This window comes from Danio rerio, chromosome 16 (genome assembly GCF_049306965.1).
Source record: "Danio rerio strain Tuebingen ecotype United States chromosome 16, GRCz12tu, whole genome shotgun sequence".
NCBI lineage: Eukaryota > Metazoa > Chordata > Actinopteri > Cypriniformes > Danionidae > Danio > Danio rerio.
This window is the reverse complement of record NC_133191.1, coordinates 41686595-41703052: the sequence shown is the minus strand read 5'-3', so window position 1 is coordinate 41703052 and position 16458 is coordinate 41686595. Positions and strand designations below refer to the sequence as shown.

The 16458-nt window shown below is 34.1% G+C and overlaps 1 protein-coding gene across 15 annotated transcripts in view; it reads left to right on the top strand.

Annotated features, from left to right (window-relative positions):
* Positions 1-16458, top strand: part of tsnare1 (T-SNARE Domain Containing 1) — a 488539-nt gene that overhangs the window by 183218 nt on the left and 288863 nt on the right. The gene's annotated exons all lie outside the window — the stretch shown is intronic.

The following is a 16458-nucleotide window of genomic DNA, read 5'->3' as shown; positions in this document are numbered from 1 at the left end:
ATGGTATGATAATCGTGCACGTTCAAATCGTGGTAAACCGTCATACCGGTATATTGTTACAACCCTAATATGGACCAGGCTTGAAAATGGTTTTCAAGCATCAAAGCATTAAAATATGCTTTCTGGTCATTGGAACTTGTCCTAATTAGTTGTGTTTTTCTAAGCAGAAAATAAAGACTAGTATTCAGTTGTTGTTTCATTTAGATTTGTACAGTACAAACAAATGAGGTTACAACCTCTTGTACATTAAGATTGTTTTTACCATGGCCAGTTGCTTTGCTTGTTAATCTACTTTGATGCATGGAGGCAAAGGCTCGTTTTCTCCTAACAAACTGCCTGACCCTTCAGACAACACTGACACAGTGGGGGAGCTTCTCTTCCCATTACCCCCCTCATCCCGCTCTTCTCTTTACAGAAGCAGCCTCTTTACATTTTCTCAACTCTGTTCTCGATTAAATCACATAGGCATATGCTTGGCATATATTACTTGGCAGTAAACATACGCTCATTCATTCATTTTCTTTTCAGTCCCTTTGTTAATCTGCGGTCGCCACAGCAGAATGAACTGCCAACTTATCCAGCAGATGCTTTTACACAGCGTATGCTCTTACAGCTGCAACCCATCACTGGGAAACATCATTCCCACACATACACTAAGATTAAATGATTGCACTTGAGTAAATTACTTATAGTACTCTGGTAAAATAATAAAGTATTTTTTTTTTCCATTTTACTTCAAAGTACAAAAGGAATCGTCAATTTATTAACGGCAGACTCCATCTGATCAGATCATTAAAATCAGTGAATTGTTAACCGCAGAATCTCTTTGACAGGAGCATTTGAATCAGTCAGATGCTAACAGCAAACTTGCTCTAATCGAATCATTTGAATCAGTGATTTATTAACTGCAGACTCTCTCTAACCAAATAATCTGAATCAGTGAATCGTTAACTGCAGCCTCTCTCTGACTGAAACATTTGAATCAGTGAATTAAAAACTACTGAGTTTTAAAACAGTGAATCGTTAACTGCACAGCAACCAAAAAAGCAAAAACAACTTGCCCACTTGTGCCCACCGCAACTTACTAGAAGAACTGTAGTCTTTTTAATCATGCTGACTACAGTTTTCATCAAATAATTTGTAATTAGTAACAGAATAAATAATGAGGAATAAGGAAATGAGTTGTCATTCAGAACCAGTAGCAGTAAGAAATATTGAGCTACGGGTCTGATTCATGAACTAATGATCTATTTAAGGTTTTTTTAGTAAATAAGAAATCAGTTAGAACAACTGCTGAATTATTCCAACTCACTTACTCAACAGTCATTATTTTGGTAATATTCGACTGCCAAAACAACACACTGCATAATGCAAATAGACACTAAAACATTGAAAATGGTTTGCACACAGTATGTAAATTTCATAACACAGTGACCTCTAAATAGCAGTTAATATTTAAGCCCATTCATTTCTTAAATAATATTATTTATAAATTCAAAGTGGCCAGTGATTTTGCATTCCCAGCTTTGTTTTTTCTAATTAAAGTGAACTAAAATGTATTCATTGTCATTTTGTAAAATGGACTTAAATTAAATTATTGAAATATGACAAAATTGGAAATAAATGTAAAGGATTTTTTTAAATATATTTTCTGTTCAGTCATCACACGCTAAAAGGCTCTTACAACCAAACTAAGAGGCTCTTTCTGGGCTTGCAGTGCTTTATTGATTTGTTTTTCTGAAAGTAATTTCTATCTTTTTTTAACATTAATATCTGTCTTGCTTTCTCTAGTGTTTGCCATTGCCTTTATTGTACATCCCTGATCATTTTTTGTTGTTGTTTTTTTGTGTCAATCAATAGCAAGTGTTTTTGAGCATCTCATATTCCAGTCCTCATCTAGATGACATATATAATAACTCCCTCACATATATATATTTTTTCCTTTCATGTGGATAAGACACACACACATACACACACAGACTGTGTCGTAAGACTGTTTGCTTTGCGTTTTGAGGTCTTTGGGCTGTGACGGAAAGGAAACATTTGATTTTACATTATAAACCGTTTATTCAGCAAGGGCAAAAAGAGACGTTTCACGCTTAAGCCCTCAGCAGGCTGCGCACGGAAATGTCATCATTTTTTTGGGGCTGTAAGCGTGCACGTAAATCTGCTTAACAGTTTTTTCTGCTGTGGCACTGACACCGCGTCCTGTTGCCCGCTGCCTTTGGGCTGGGGTGTGGGCTTGTGTGCGCGTGTGTGTGTGTCTGTGTGTGTGTGTAGTGGGGGTGTTGTGATGTGGGGAGAATCTCATATCAGCATTAAACACATTTATCTAAAAGAGAGAGAGAGAGAGAGAGAGAGAGAGAGAGAGAGAGAGAGAGAGAGAGAGAGAGAGAGAGAGAGAGGGGTGGAGGCAGGGATTCTGGGAGGGAGATGGAAAAGAGAATTAGAAATGAAAAAAGCAAAGTATTTCACAGTTCAGAACTGCATCAGGACATAAGAGCTGGGGTTTCGAATGATTCAGTTCCAGAGATCCCTCAACAACACTCAATGACAAGCCCCTGACCTCCAGTAAGACATCTAGATTTTTTCCACAGCAATGTAGATTTAATTTACTATTTCTTTATTTATTGAAAGAGCATTAAAGTCAATGATGCCAGCTGACAAGTCAACTTATATTATGTTATAAATTATTATATTATATTATATCTGTTTTTGAGTTCTTCTGATCACATAGTAATTTGTACAGGCATTATTTTATATTAAAACAAATAACACATTTAAAAAGTGTAAATAAAGTACCTTATGGTTATTTAATAAGAAACTGTTAAGGTTTAGGGAAGGACATTAATGTCCAAGTAATGCCGAGTTCAGACTGCATGATTTTCAAAGTAGTCATGTCACAGATGTTTTTACACTGCATGACTATCTGGGCTAGCGTTTCATCGCTGCTTTGTTTATACTGCAAGATGGATCGGCGACAGGGACATTCACATTGCATGACTTTACTATAGGAAGAATCGCCGACAACTTCGTCCAAACTACGTCTCACACCCAAAAGCACGTAGTATATCTTTTGTTATTAACTGCATAATGAGAAAGAAGCCTTTAATGGGGTAGAACATGTACATGTTTGCTTACCTGGGTTTAAAGGGAATTGGCCATTTCTCCTCAACGTTGATAATAAACAAATTTCTTTCTGTATGAAACGTCAAACAGACACGGTTGCTCCTGAGTCCTGTCAAACCTCCACTAGTTTTTCCTCCATTTCGTGGTTCCAAATAAACCGAAAAAGAGCGCTTTTACCTTCTCCCCCAGCCTCCCGCTGGCCTGCAGCAGGTATACACACACGCACACACACAAGTGAAAGCTGCTCTCTCATTGGCTGTAGGCGATGGCTAATGTTATTTTCAGTCAAAACTCCATTCACACGGCATGATTTGAATCGCCGACAGCTCCAGATATTTAGCACGCCAAATATCTCACTGGCATCAGCGACTCATCGGCGATTCTCTCAGATCGCGTCTTTAATCGTTCATACTGTGTGATTGTCACTCACGTGCACGAGCAGCGATTTGACTGTGATTTCAGGCATTTGTCGGCGATTTCTCAAAACCTGTCGGCGAGCCAAAATCGGGGCTAAAATCTGAACTAGGCATAAGGAAGCATAAAGCGTAAAGCATAAAGTAGCATAAAACATATTTTCATTGACACTTAATGTAATATTATTACATATTGTTTTATAATGCAACTTTTATACAGAGGTGTAGACATCTGCAACTATATTTCCATAGATAATAAACAGATCTCTCGATATAATATTGAACCGTTTGGTACAACATCCACAGTTCAATACGCATTTGTGAATTTGCGTTTTTCTCAGTTTTGCGTTTAAATACCTAATTTATGTGCGTTTCATATTTCCCCGAATTGACTGTGTGTACCTGTAAGTCTGTGAGCTGAGATTTCGAAACTTCTCCCCGCGAGTAAATATCCAATCACTATGCTCTAAAGTTAGGGGGCGCTTAACCATCATTCCACACTTTATCATGGTAAGCGGCGGTGAAGTGAGGCTGAGGAAACAGTTCGACGAAGCGCCGGCGTCTTTCAAATTTCGGTTTTGGTGATAAATATACTAAACCTGTGAACAAAAAATAACTGTGTGCAAGCATTGTTTTACACGTATAACCATGACTACACATCACCCAGCAATGTCTGAAGGCAAGATAGCAGAGAAGGTAATAAAGTCTTCCAAATAGCAACAATCCCTCGCTAAATCCTCCCAGCAAACTTACCCAACTGGTTCCGAGAGACACATAAATATGACAAAGGCAGTGCGGGTGTTTATTGCTAAAGATTTGCAGCCTTTTCAGTGATTGGAGATGCAGGCTTTTGTCATCTTATAAAAGCACTCGATCCGCGTTACAGACTACAGTCTTACATTTTTTCAGCACCGAGATAATTAAGATTAATTTATCTTTACTTACACATACAAATTTACTTACTTTACATACAAATATGTTTATTTGAAATAGCCAATTAATCTTTATTAACTTCACATGTTTACTTTCAAAATATAGGAATGTATGTGTTCCCCAGTTTGTACATGGGCTACCAGCAGCTGTGAGATTTCAGTGTTAATATTTTTTTTTTAAAATACAATACACTAGGAACTAGTTTACTGTTCTTGGCTTTTAAGTTAAACAAAATGAGTATTGCAATAAATCATTTTTATTTATTTATTTTTTCTCCTTAACCTCTTATTATTGTTATATTGCCTATAGAATTAAAAAAAAAAAAAAAAAAAACATGTATCGAGCCATGATAACCGAACTGAACTGAAAACCGTGTCAAAAAACCGAGGTATGTATTAAACCGAGGGCTAACTGTATTGTTGCATCCCTAGTATCTAATTACACTTATTGCAAAATACAAATTTGACATTTTAAATAGAATATATTGTTTAAAAATGATATAAAAGTATCTAAAAAAACAAAATAAACAAAAAATAAATAAATAAATAAAAAAAACGTGCATTTTTAATGAATAATCTGTATATGTCCCATAAAATTAAAATAAAGTGTTTTAAATGTTAGTATCAGTATTGTTCGTTTTTAAGATATCTATAAGCTAGTGTGCTCCAAAACAGAGATAAAATCTGCGTTTAGAAGATCTAAAACTGATATACACATGGAAAGCTTTTGCTTAAATGCACCAATGGTTTTATTCACGCCAACTTATACTTTGGTTTCTCATCAAATCGTGACCAATCAAAAGCTCTTTAGTAGCTGACAAGCCCCGCCCCCTTCAAGATACTTCACATTTAATGCACTTGAGCTCAACTACTCTCACTGGCAGAGCGGTGATAAAGCAAAATGCTATTGGCTGTTTTTTTACAAAGGGGAGGAGCCACACTACGTCCCATCCTCTATTTATATTTCAGTCGGGATTATGTTAAACACTGAATAAAAATGCACATTACAAAGCCCTTCACTGGACCTTTAACACCTACCTGCTGTCTTATTATTGTAGTACAGTTAGAATGTAACATATGGTATATAGACTGGCAGTCAATAATTTCACATTTACTTTTACATAACTCGTTTATATTTAGACACCCTATATGTCTGGCTGCCTAAAAAAACGTACACTGAAGCACAATATAGTATATGTTTAGTTTTCAGTGCGTGGTTGATGTCCTTCTCAGTTAAGCCCAAATCACTTTAAACCAAGCCTCTCATTGATTGTTTTATTTTTTTTTTTACAGACAGCTGGATTTTTAGAGGCCTTCTGCCAGAGCGTTGTCATTTAAGACCGATTTCCGTGGCCCAACTGCACAAACCCCACCTGTTCCTTGAATCCTTTGAGCTTCAGCAATCAAGCAATAAATAAGCTGCCAATTTGAATGCACTGAGGCTGTTAGACTGGCGAAGATCAAAGCCTTCTGTGTCCGCGCAGCAAATACAGCGTCCCCTCCCTAAAACAAAACCTACACACTGAGCAGAATTAACCATCATCTCTCCAGGCTCTGGCTTAAAGCTGGCATACTCTTCTCCAATATTGTCAGAGCACTGACAGGCATCAGCACTGCTGTTGCAAACACTGCTGTACTGTATATGCTCTTTTATTTTCTTCTTGTTTGCAAAAAAAAAAAAAAAAAAAATCAGCCAATCTGCGCACGGTCCCTTGACATCATTCTGGAGATTGCTTTATGATAACGCTTTCTTGGTGAAAGCAGACTTACGTAAGACTAATTATGCCCCTCAGGACGATAAGGCCACTCAAGGAGACTCAAGAACATTAAAATGAAGAACCAAGAGGTGTGCAATACAAAGAGAAGACTATCACTTAAAGCAGCAGCGTTTCATTTAGAAATGAACATTCCTGTACCACATATTCATATATAATCTTCATGTTTGTCCAAACTTACATGATGTTGTTGTTTTCTGTGGAAACAAAAGATTGTTAGTTCTCAGGCTCACTTAAACAAGCTTTCACTCAAAAAAAAAAAAATAAATAATAAAAAATAAAAAATAAATATATATATATATATATATATATATATATATATATATATATATATATATATATATATATATATATATATATATATATATATATATATAGTGCTTTTTCAAACTGCTTGCACTAAAAAAATGATGTCTGCAAAATTCTTGCAAACAATTTATTTGAATTTATTTATTAAAGTAGTTGAACTTACTGTAAACAAACAAATTACATTTAGTAATGTTCAACTTTGTTTGTTTAAATTCACCTCAAATAAATTGTTCACAAAAAAAATTGCAAATCCAATGAATCATCTTTTAATATTTTTTCATTCAGTGTTTAAAATGATCTGAAACAACACAATTCTAGTTATATATGCACAATTTATTTGTTTTATTTCAGTACACAAAAAAAATGAACTGTTAATCATTGTCAATCATTTTGCAACCCAGGCTCATTCTCATTACGTACCCATAAATAAATTTCTAGAGAGCAGCAAATATGTCCCAGGAGCTACTTTTTTTTTGTGGCAGTTTTTGTTTTCGCGAATCCACCAGAGGCTGCTGTGTATGCTTTTTGAGATCGTAGATTTTTCTTACAAGTGCAATTCGTGACTGCTCTTCTCAAAATATTACCACAAAACATTAATCAATTCATTCATAAAGGAACAAACCTGAAATGATCCATTTGCAAGGGATTGCAATAAGTGTGGAAATGTTTGCATAAAAGTAATCATAGTGGTTTTAAGTTAGGATAAAGTCTTATATGTTATTCAGTCACAAGATGGTGTCAAAAAGTAAAAAAATAAATAAATAATTGACAGAAACTAAACCAGCTGAATGGAGCAAATACTAACCTATGTATTATTCATTTACAAAACTGTGCCAAACGGTCAAAAACAGTAGCGTGAAAGACACACAGACGCGTATAAATGTGGATGTAAGTATATGGATGTCAACGTATTCATTGACGATCAAGGTGATTTGAAGTTCCCGGATGAAACGTTTTTATTCAGCGGTTGTTTTCTCAGAATCACATGTACACAGAATCAATGTTGCGACTATCCAATCAGAACTGAGTATTCCAGACAGCCGTGTAATAACATTAGCTAATGCCATGTGTGTAAACTTGAACTGACAATAAATAACTTTTTTTTCGATTAACATACGTTAACAACAATTAAAAAAATACTATGATAAATGTATTGTTCATTGTTTGTTCATGTTAGTAAACAAATTAAATACTACTAGTTGCATTTGTACAAAATTGACTAATTTAACCTTATTGTAAATTGTTATTAAGAATTGGCTGTATTGTTTGGTAAAACTGTTCATATTAAACATGATTGTTTGTGCTTGGAGTATGTGCTGTGCTTTAAAGGACAGAACTGCACTATCCGCACAACACCTGTATTTTACAGCTCCAGTGGAGTGTGTAGTGTTACTAAGAGGGGAATTTAGGGCTCTTCTGGGTCACATAAAACATGGAGGTCACTGGATGTTTCTGGGAAAGAGCAGCACAATGTGACTCTGAGACCAAGCTTGGGGATCTGATTCTGAGTTTGACTGACATTGCAGTCTGTCTGTGGCTGCTGTCAACTAGTTTAGGATTTCTGTTTTCTGACCACAGGTAGAAATAAAAGCCTGGCCGTTTATCCATTTGCCATGCAATGCAGAGAAATATAAGTGAGATGGTTTATGTGGTCTAGCATTGATTTTTGTAGGTTAGATAATGTACACTCGTGGTCAGTTATTTGGAATAATATTTAATTTTTAATGGTTTAAAACATAGTAGCTAAGGATTCATAAATTTTATTGAAAATACTGAATAAATATTGATATTTGTAACAAAAAATTTTATTTTGATATGTGAATTTAAATATTTATTTTAAAAAATGAATGTATAATAGTTAAATAATGATAAATTATAATAAAAAAATTTATTTAATTAGTATTAATAATAAAAAATGTATGTATATATATATATATATATATATATATATATATATATATATATATATATATATATATATATATATATATATATACACACACACAAACATATATACATGACATGCATATATACATACTACACTGGAATAAATGGCATTTAGTTGAAGTCAGAACTATTAGCCCCCCTTTTAATTTTTTTTTCGTTTTTAAATATTTAAGTTACGTTGAACAGAGCAAAGAAATGTTCACAGTATGTCTGATAATATTTTTTTCTTCTGGAGAAAGTCTGATTTGTTTTCTTTCGGCTAGAATAAAAGCAGTTTTTAATTTTTTAGAAACAATTTTTGGGACAAAATTATTAAGCTATATATATTTTTTTTTTCCGATAGTCTAAAGAACAAACTATCATTATACAATAACTTGCCTATTACCCTAACTTGCCTAGTTAACCTAATTAACCTAGTTAAGCCTTTAAATGTCACTTTAAGCTGCATAGAAGTGTCTTAAGAGATATCTGGTCAAATATTATTTATTGTCATCATGGCAAAGATAAAATAAATCAATTATTAGAAATAAGTTATTAAAACTATTATGTTTAGAAATGTGTAGAAAAAAAATCTTCTCTCCGTTAAACAGAAATTGGGGGAAAAAATAAACGGGGCTGATAATTCAGGGGGGGCTAATAATTCTGACTTCAACTGTATATGTCATGTATTCCAGTGCAGTGAATAAAAATGAATTTAATGAATGAATGAATGAAATTTAATTGTTATTTAGTAACATGTGGGGCAAAATTGACTCCAACTTTAAAATACTATCATATCGGCTGGATGTATGTTTATTAGTCTAATCAACATTACTGTGCATTCACACCCAAGGCAGTGAGAGCGTCAAAGTAACTAGAAGTCATTCATTTTCTATGGGAGCTGGCGGAAATAAGCGGCAGTGCGTCTTCGCCAGTGTGAGCATTGAGGAGAGCTGAAATCAAGTCAACTTTATGGTTATGAGCTGTGACTTGGTCTGGCGGCAAGCAATCAGAATTCAGAAGTGCACCACTAGAGAGGATTCCAGAAAACACAGTCATGTGAACTTTGGTTCCGACCACAGTTGTTCCCAAGCATTTTAATATCGCTAGATTTTCTGTTTTTTTTACAGTGTTTTCTTACAGGCACTTAAATAAAAATAAGTACAGGCAAGTTACTGATGTGCAATAATGTTACATACATTTGAAGTCAGAATTATTAGCCTCCCTGAATTATTAGCTCTCCTGTCTATTTTTTTCCCAATTTCTATTTAATGGAGAGAAGATTTTTTTTTTCAACACATTTCTAAACACAAAAGTTTTAATAATTCATTTCTAATAACTGATTTATTTTACCTTTGCCATGATGACAGTAAATAATAGTTTACTATATAATTTTCAAGACACCTTTATACAGCTTAAAGTGACATTTAAAGGCATAATTATGTTAATTAAGTTAACTAGGCAAGTTAGGGTAATTATGCAAGTTATTGTATTATGATGGTTTGTTTTGTAGACAGTCTGAAAAATATACAGCTTAAAGGAGCTAATAATTTTGGCCTTAAAAAAATATTCTAGCCAAAATAAAACAAATAAGACAGAAAAAAATATTATCAGACATATTGTGACCATTTCCTTGCCGGATCTGTGAAGGCAGACAGCATTGTCGCCAGGGTAGCCAGAGGGAATTTTGACGCTCTCTGTGCCTTCTGTGTGAACGCAGTTAGCCTTTCTAAATACTGACCGTATTAAAAAAAAAATTATTTCAGCTTTGATATTTTTGCTCCTCCAATATTTTATTAATTAGTGTTTTGACAATGTGATGCCATCAATTTTTATTGGTTCTGAATTATTAATAGATGTTGATTTTAGCGTCTGCGTTAGCAACTATATTGTATTAGTAAAAAAATTATATGTAAAGTATGATAATTATTTAGGATTAAAAAAAATGTTCAAACGATAAGTGTATTTAAACTCAAAAATAACAATATTTGTGAAACAAAAAAATGTTACTTGAATTAATTTAATGCAAAGTTGCTGAATGACATAACAACAGCTATTATTTTTATTATTAGTATTTTTATGATATAGAAATTTGCAATAATCTTATAAAATGGTTTTAGCACCAAATCAGAATATTAAAATACTTTCTGATTGATTATGTAATAATAAAAATGGTAATAATAGATGCTGAAAATTATAAGCTTTACCTTCACCGGCAAGAAAAAAAATTACATTTTAAAGAGCCCCTATTATGGATTTTTGAGAATGACCTTTCACAGCTCTAAGTAAAGTGAAATATCCAGCTAAGGCTTAAATCTGAAAGTAGACAGTGTTTAAAACTATTGATTCATTTATAAAAGAGTCAACCCATAGTGCTTTAATCTTGATAAAGAGTCGTTAGCCGCTTCGGCGTGACGTCGATACAAATCTTAAGCCCCGCCCAATTGTTGCACGCACAAGCCCTAGAAAATTAAAATCTGCGGCCCCGCCCACTAAACTTAGCAAAGAAAAAGAGGAAGACAAGTACTGTAGCAGACAGTTGAATGAAGTCATGAAGACGCTGTGCTCTGCTGGATATTATTGGAAGTAATTACAGGGTCAGGGTTGAAATACCGAGAGTTTTCCGGGATAATTAACAAAGTGGGTGGGTGATTGGAAATTGGTCTAAAATACAGGAGACTCCCGGGAAAAACTGGAGTGTTGGCAGGAATGCTTACACATACACTATGCACTCTGACTACTTTAATATTGTTGATAAGCTGGGTACTTCACTCTGTTGCGCTGAACGCTGTCAACCAATCGCAACAGGCTGTCATCGGCCCAATCAGTGAAGATTAGCTTCGCGCTAAGGAGGGGTTTGGGAACAAATGAATCGCTGAACAATATCATAAATGCATATTATAAGACAATAAAAGTGTTTTTTGACCTTGTATGCATATCAGCCTGTTGTTGGAGACCCTTACAACTAAAATATGACCCTTTTAATGTATAATAGGGGGTCTTTAAAGTGCAAACAAAAAAATTTGACCATTACTGTACTATTCTTTATATATTATTTAGAATTTGCTTCTTTAATTTAATTTAATTAGATTTTATTTGCTACCTTTCCAATTAAATTAACAAAATAAACATAAGTGTTGTAGAGCCCTCTGTTTTCTGATTTCAGTAAAAGAGCACCACAAAAGCAGAGTAACATGATGGTGGATGTGGCTTTCACACAGGGCTGCTCTCAGACTTTGACTGAGAGATAGACTGGCATTTTGGAAAGGTAGAACAGCTGTAGGCTCTGTTTGGGTGCCAGGATTCAGAAGAGATGTGCAGCAGGGGTGGACGGATGGATGACTAGAGCAATGACAAGCGCTTCAAGCAAATCATGACTAACACACTCGCAGCATATGCATTTCATATAGAATTTAAAAAGTGCATTGATGTGGCAGTAAAGTAAGCAGCGCACTTGAGCAAATCATCCAACACAGCAGAGCCCTTAGCATGCAATCAAACCACACAAAAGAGTCAAGAAGTCAAACTGCATTGCTTAGAATAGTCAAAGGTATTTTATTTGAATGATAGCTGTGCTTATTTGTATTACCAAAATAATTATTTATGCAAGCAGAGCTATCATTATTTTGAATGATAGCTGTGCTTATTTGATAGCTGTGCTCATTGTTTAATCTTCTCCAGATTAAAGTTACTGCTTTTCATTTTTTCTTTTAAAAAGATTTTTTTCTTCCAAAGCTGACAATTTAGACTCAGTTCTGAACTTTCTGAAAAAATGGCTGTGTTTCTTTTGACAAAGGTAATGGTTTCTATTTATAAAACAAAAGTTCTGGTAATTGAAGCCAATTTGTCAATAGCTGTGTTTTATTTACAGCAGAGTACATTTGTTTCCACCCCCTTTTTCAGTGGGACTAGTTTCAAACCTCTTCAGTTGTTTATTAAGTATGCACTCACTGGTCACTTTATTAGGTACACCTTACTAATACTGAGTTTGTGCCCCTTTTGCCTTCAAAACTGCCTTAAGTCCTTCTTGGTATGGATTGAAAACGGTACTGGAAATATTCCTCCGAGATTTTGGTCCATATTGGCGTAAAAGCATCACGCAGTTGCTGCAGATTTGTTGGCTGCACATCCATGGTGGGAATCTCCCGTTCCACCACATCTCAAATGTGCTCTATTGAATTGAGATCTGGTGACTGTGGAGGCCATTTGAGTACAGTGAACTCATTGTCATGTTCAAGAAACCAGTCTGAGAGGATTTGCACTTTATGACATGGTGCGTTATCCTGCTGGAAGTAGCCATCAGAAGATGGGTACACTGTGGTCTCAAAGGAATGGGCATGGTCAGCACTATACTTAGGTAGGCTGTGGTGTTGACACAATGCTCAGTTGGTACTAATGGGTCCAAAGAGTGCCAAGAATATATCCCCCACACAATTACACCACCACCACCAGCCTGAACCATTGATACAAGGCATGATGGATTGATGCTTTCATGCTGTTAATGCCAAATTCTGACCCTACCAGAAGAAATCAAGACTCATGAGACCAGGGGATGTTTTTCCAATCTTCTATTGTCCAATTTTGGTGAGCCTGTGCCAATTGTAGCCTCAGTTTCTTGTTTTTAACTGACAGAAGTGGCACCCAGTGTGGTCTTCTGCTGCTGTAGCCCATCCACCTCAAGGTTGGGCGTGTTGTGTATTTAGAGATGCTCTTCTGCATACCTCAGTTGTAACAAGTGGTTATTTGAGTTACTGTTGCCTTTCTATTAGCTCGAACCAGTCTTGCAACCCCCTGGCATCAACAAGGCATTTGCACCCACAGAACTGCCCCTCACTGGATTTTTTCTTTTTTTTTGGGCCATTCTCTGTTAACCCTAGAGGTGCTTGTGTGTGAAAATCCCAGTAGATCAGCAGTTTCTAAAATGCCCAGACCAGCCCGTCTGGCACCAACAACCATGCCACGTTCAAAGTCAGTTAAATCACCTTCTTTCCCCTTTCTGATGCTCGGTTTGAACTGCAGCAGAATGACTTGACCATGTCTACATGCTTAAATGCACTGAGTTGCTGTCATGTGATTGGCTAAAAGTTGTGTTAACGAGCAGTTGGACAGGTGTACCTAATAAAGTGGCCGGTGAGTGTAGAAGCCATGCAGGTTACTTTTTTATTGTCCACTTTTGACCAATTATTTTTTTTTAACTACAGGTAATTGAATAAAAACATGTCAACAAACTATCATTAGAATATGAGTAGAGTATCAGCAGACTGTAAGGTTATATGGATACAGTAGCTGAATATTCTGACAAGCAGTTGCAAAGTTTATTATATGGTCAGTATAAATTAAATGAAACTAAACTAAATAATGGAAGGGCATCCACTGCATAACATGTATGCCAGAGTAATTGGTCGTTCATTCCACTGTGGCAACCCCTGATAAATCAGGCACTAAGCCAACGAAAAATGAATATATAAATAAAATTCAATATATATATATATATATATATATATATATATATATATATATATATATATATATATATATATATATATATATATATATATATATAAATAAAATAAAAATATAAAAATAAAAAAAATGAAATAATAAAGTGTTAGCAGATATTAGGCAGACAGTCTATTAAAATTGTAATCACTGCCTGTTGAAAATAGTTGCAAAGTTACTTAAATAATATCTAAAGTTAATGTAAATTTATTGCAATATTTCTGTGTTTGCATATTGAGAGCACATAAAGATCAACTCAGTTATGTGTTTGTGGGACTACATGTCAGAATGGGCAGAGCTAAAGGTCTGTTTGGGCATATGTTTTTCAATACAGCTCTCTGATTGGTTGAATTTTCGGCACAGTATTGCATGCAATGATGTTTTTTTCTGCATAAATTCCACGATTAAACATGACGGTTTAAGTTTATATAATGTAAACAGATGGCTAAAGGCTTCAGTATGGTTAAGATCTCTCTCTGTTTCTCTCTCTCTTTCTCTCCCTCATGTTCTATAATTGCATATATCCATTCTGCAGTTAACCAGATGAATATGTGAAGTTGAAACATCACATATGTCTTGTAAATGCCACATTGCACCACAAACTTGATCTAGTTTCTGCATTTAATTTGGAAGAGGGTGTAGAGGTTGCATTAAACAGCACTCATTTGAGTTTTAAAAAGCATTGACTGATTATCTAAAAGACTTTGCGTCATTTTGACAGAAAAACAAACAAGCACAGTGTGTTTTTGCAGACATATTGTACATATTCAACCCTAAAACACATTACGCATCATGGCTGTGTTGTTTAAACTTGACTTTAACTATACAATATGGTGTTGATCAGCATAGACGGGTCAAATCTTCTCCTGCTGTGTGAGATACAGATTCCAGACACAATGGGACCACCGCTGCGAAGAATAGTCTGCTTTACAGGAGATGTTGTCTTTTTAAATGCCATGTAATAGACAGTACCAGCTATGATTTATGAAGCAGCTATAATCTGACATTCCGGTGCATCACCTCAGTCTATGTGTGTACAGTACATCACACATAATGATTTCCCCTCACCAGCTAGACTCGTAAATAAAACATTCTAGCTAAAAATATAATCATTATTACTGCACTGTTTGTGCGTTCGGTCGTTTATTTGTGCGTTCATCTATACATTCATTCATTCATTCATTCATTCATTCATTCATTCATTCATTCATTCATTCATTCATTCATTCATTCATCCATCCATTCATCCATTTGTTGTTCATTCATTCATTCATTCATTCATTCATTCATTCATTCATTCATCATGTGTTTGTTCATTCATTTGCTCATTATTTCATTTATTTGTTCGCTCATGCATGCTTGCTTTCATTCGTTCTTTATTCTTTTGTTCCTTCCATTGTTCATTCATTTGCTCATTTGTTAATCCATGTGTTCGTTCATTTATTCATTCATTCATTCATTTATTTGTCCATTCATGCATTTATTCGTTCATTCATTCATTCATTCATTAATTAATTAATTCATTAATTAATTCATTCATTCATTCGTTCATTAGTTCATTCATTCGTTCATTCATTCATTCATGCATTAATTTGTTTTCATGCATTCATTCATTTATTTATTATTTTGTTCCATCCTGTTCATTCTTTTGTTTATTTGTTTATCCATGTGTTTATTCATTCATTCATTCATTCATTCATTCATTCATTCATTCATTCATTCATTCATTCATTCATTCATCCATGAATTCATCTGTTCATTTGTTCATCCATGTGTTTATTTATTAATCCATTTATTTGTTCGTTTGTTTGTTCGTTCGTTCGTTTATTCATTTGTTCATTCATTTATTTATTCATGCATTCATTCATGCGTTCATTCATTTGTTTATTCATTGTTCATTCCTTTGTTTATTCATTTGTTCATCCATGTGTACATTCATTCATTCCTTCAATAGTTCATTCAATCGTTTGTTTGCTTATTCATTCGTTTATTCATTTGTTCATTCATTTATTTATTCATGCATTCATTCATGCGTTCATTCATTTGTTTATTCATTGTTAATTCCTTTGTTCATTCATTTGTTCATCTATGTGTTCATTCATTTATTTATGTGTTCATTTATTGGTTCGTTTAGTCATTAATTTATTCATTTAGAGTATTTTCTGAGTCTTATTTCTTTTACTTTGGCTGTACTAAAAAAAATATGTCTAAGGTCAATATTATTAGCTCCCTTAAGGATTTTTTTTTTCTCTCAAAAGGCTACAGAACAAGCCAGTATGTTGTCCAAACACTTCCCTAATTAATCTATCTTTATCCTAATAAACCTACTGTATGTTTTTATTGCTCTTTTGAAGCTGAATACTATATATGTATGTATATATATATATATATATATATATATATATATATATATATATATATATATATATATATGTATATATATATATATATATATATGTATATATATATATATAT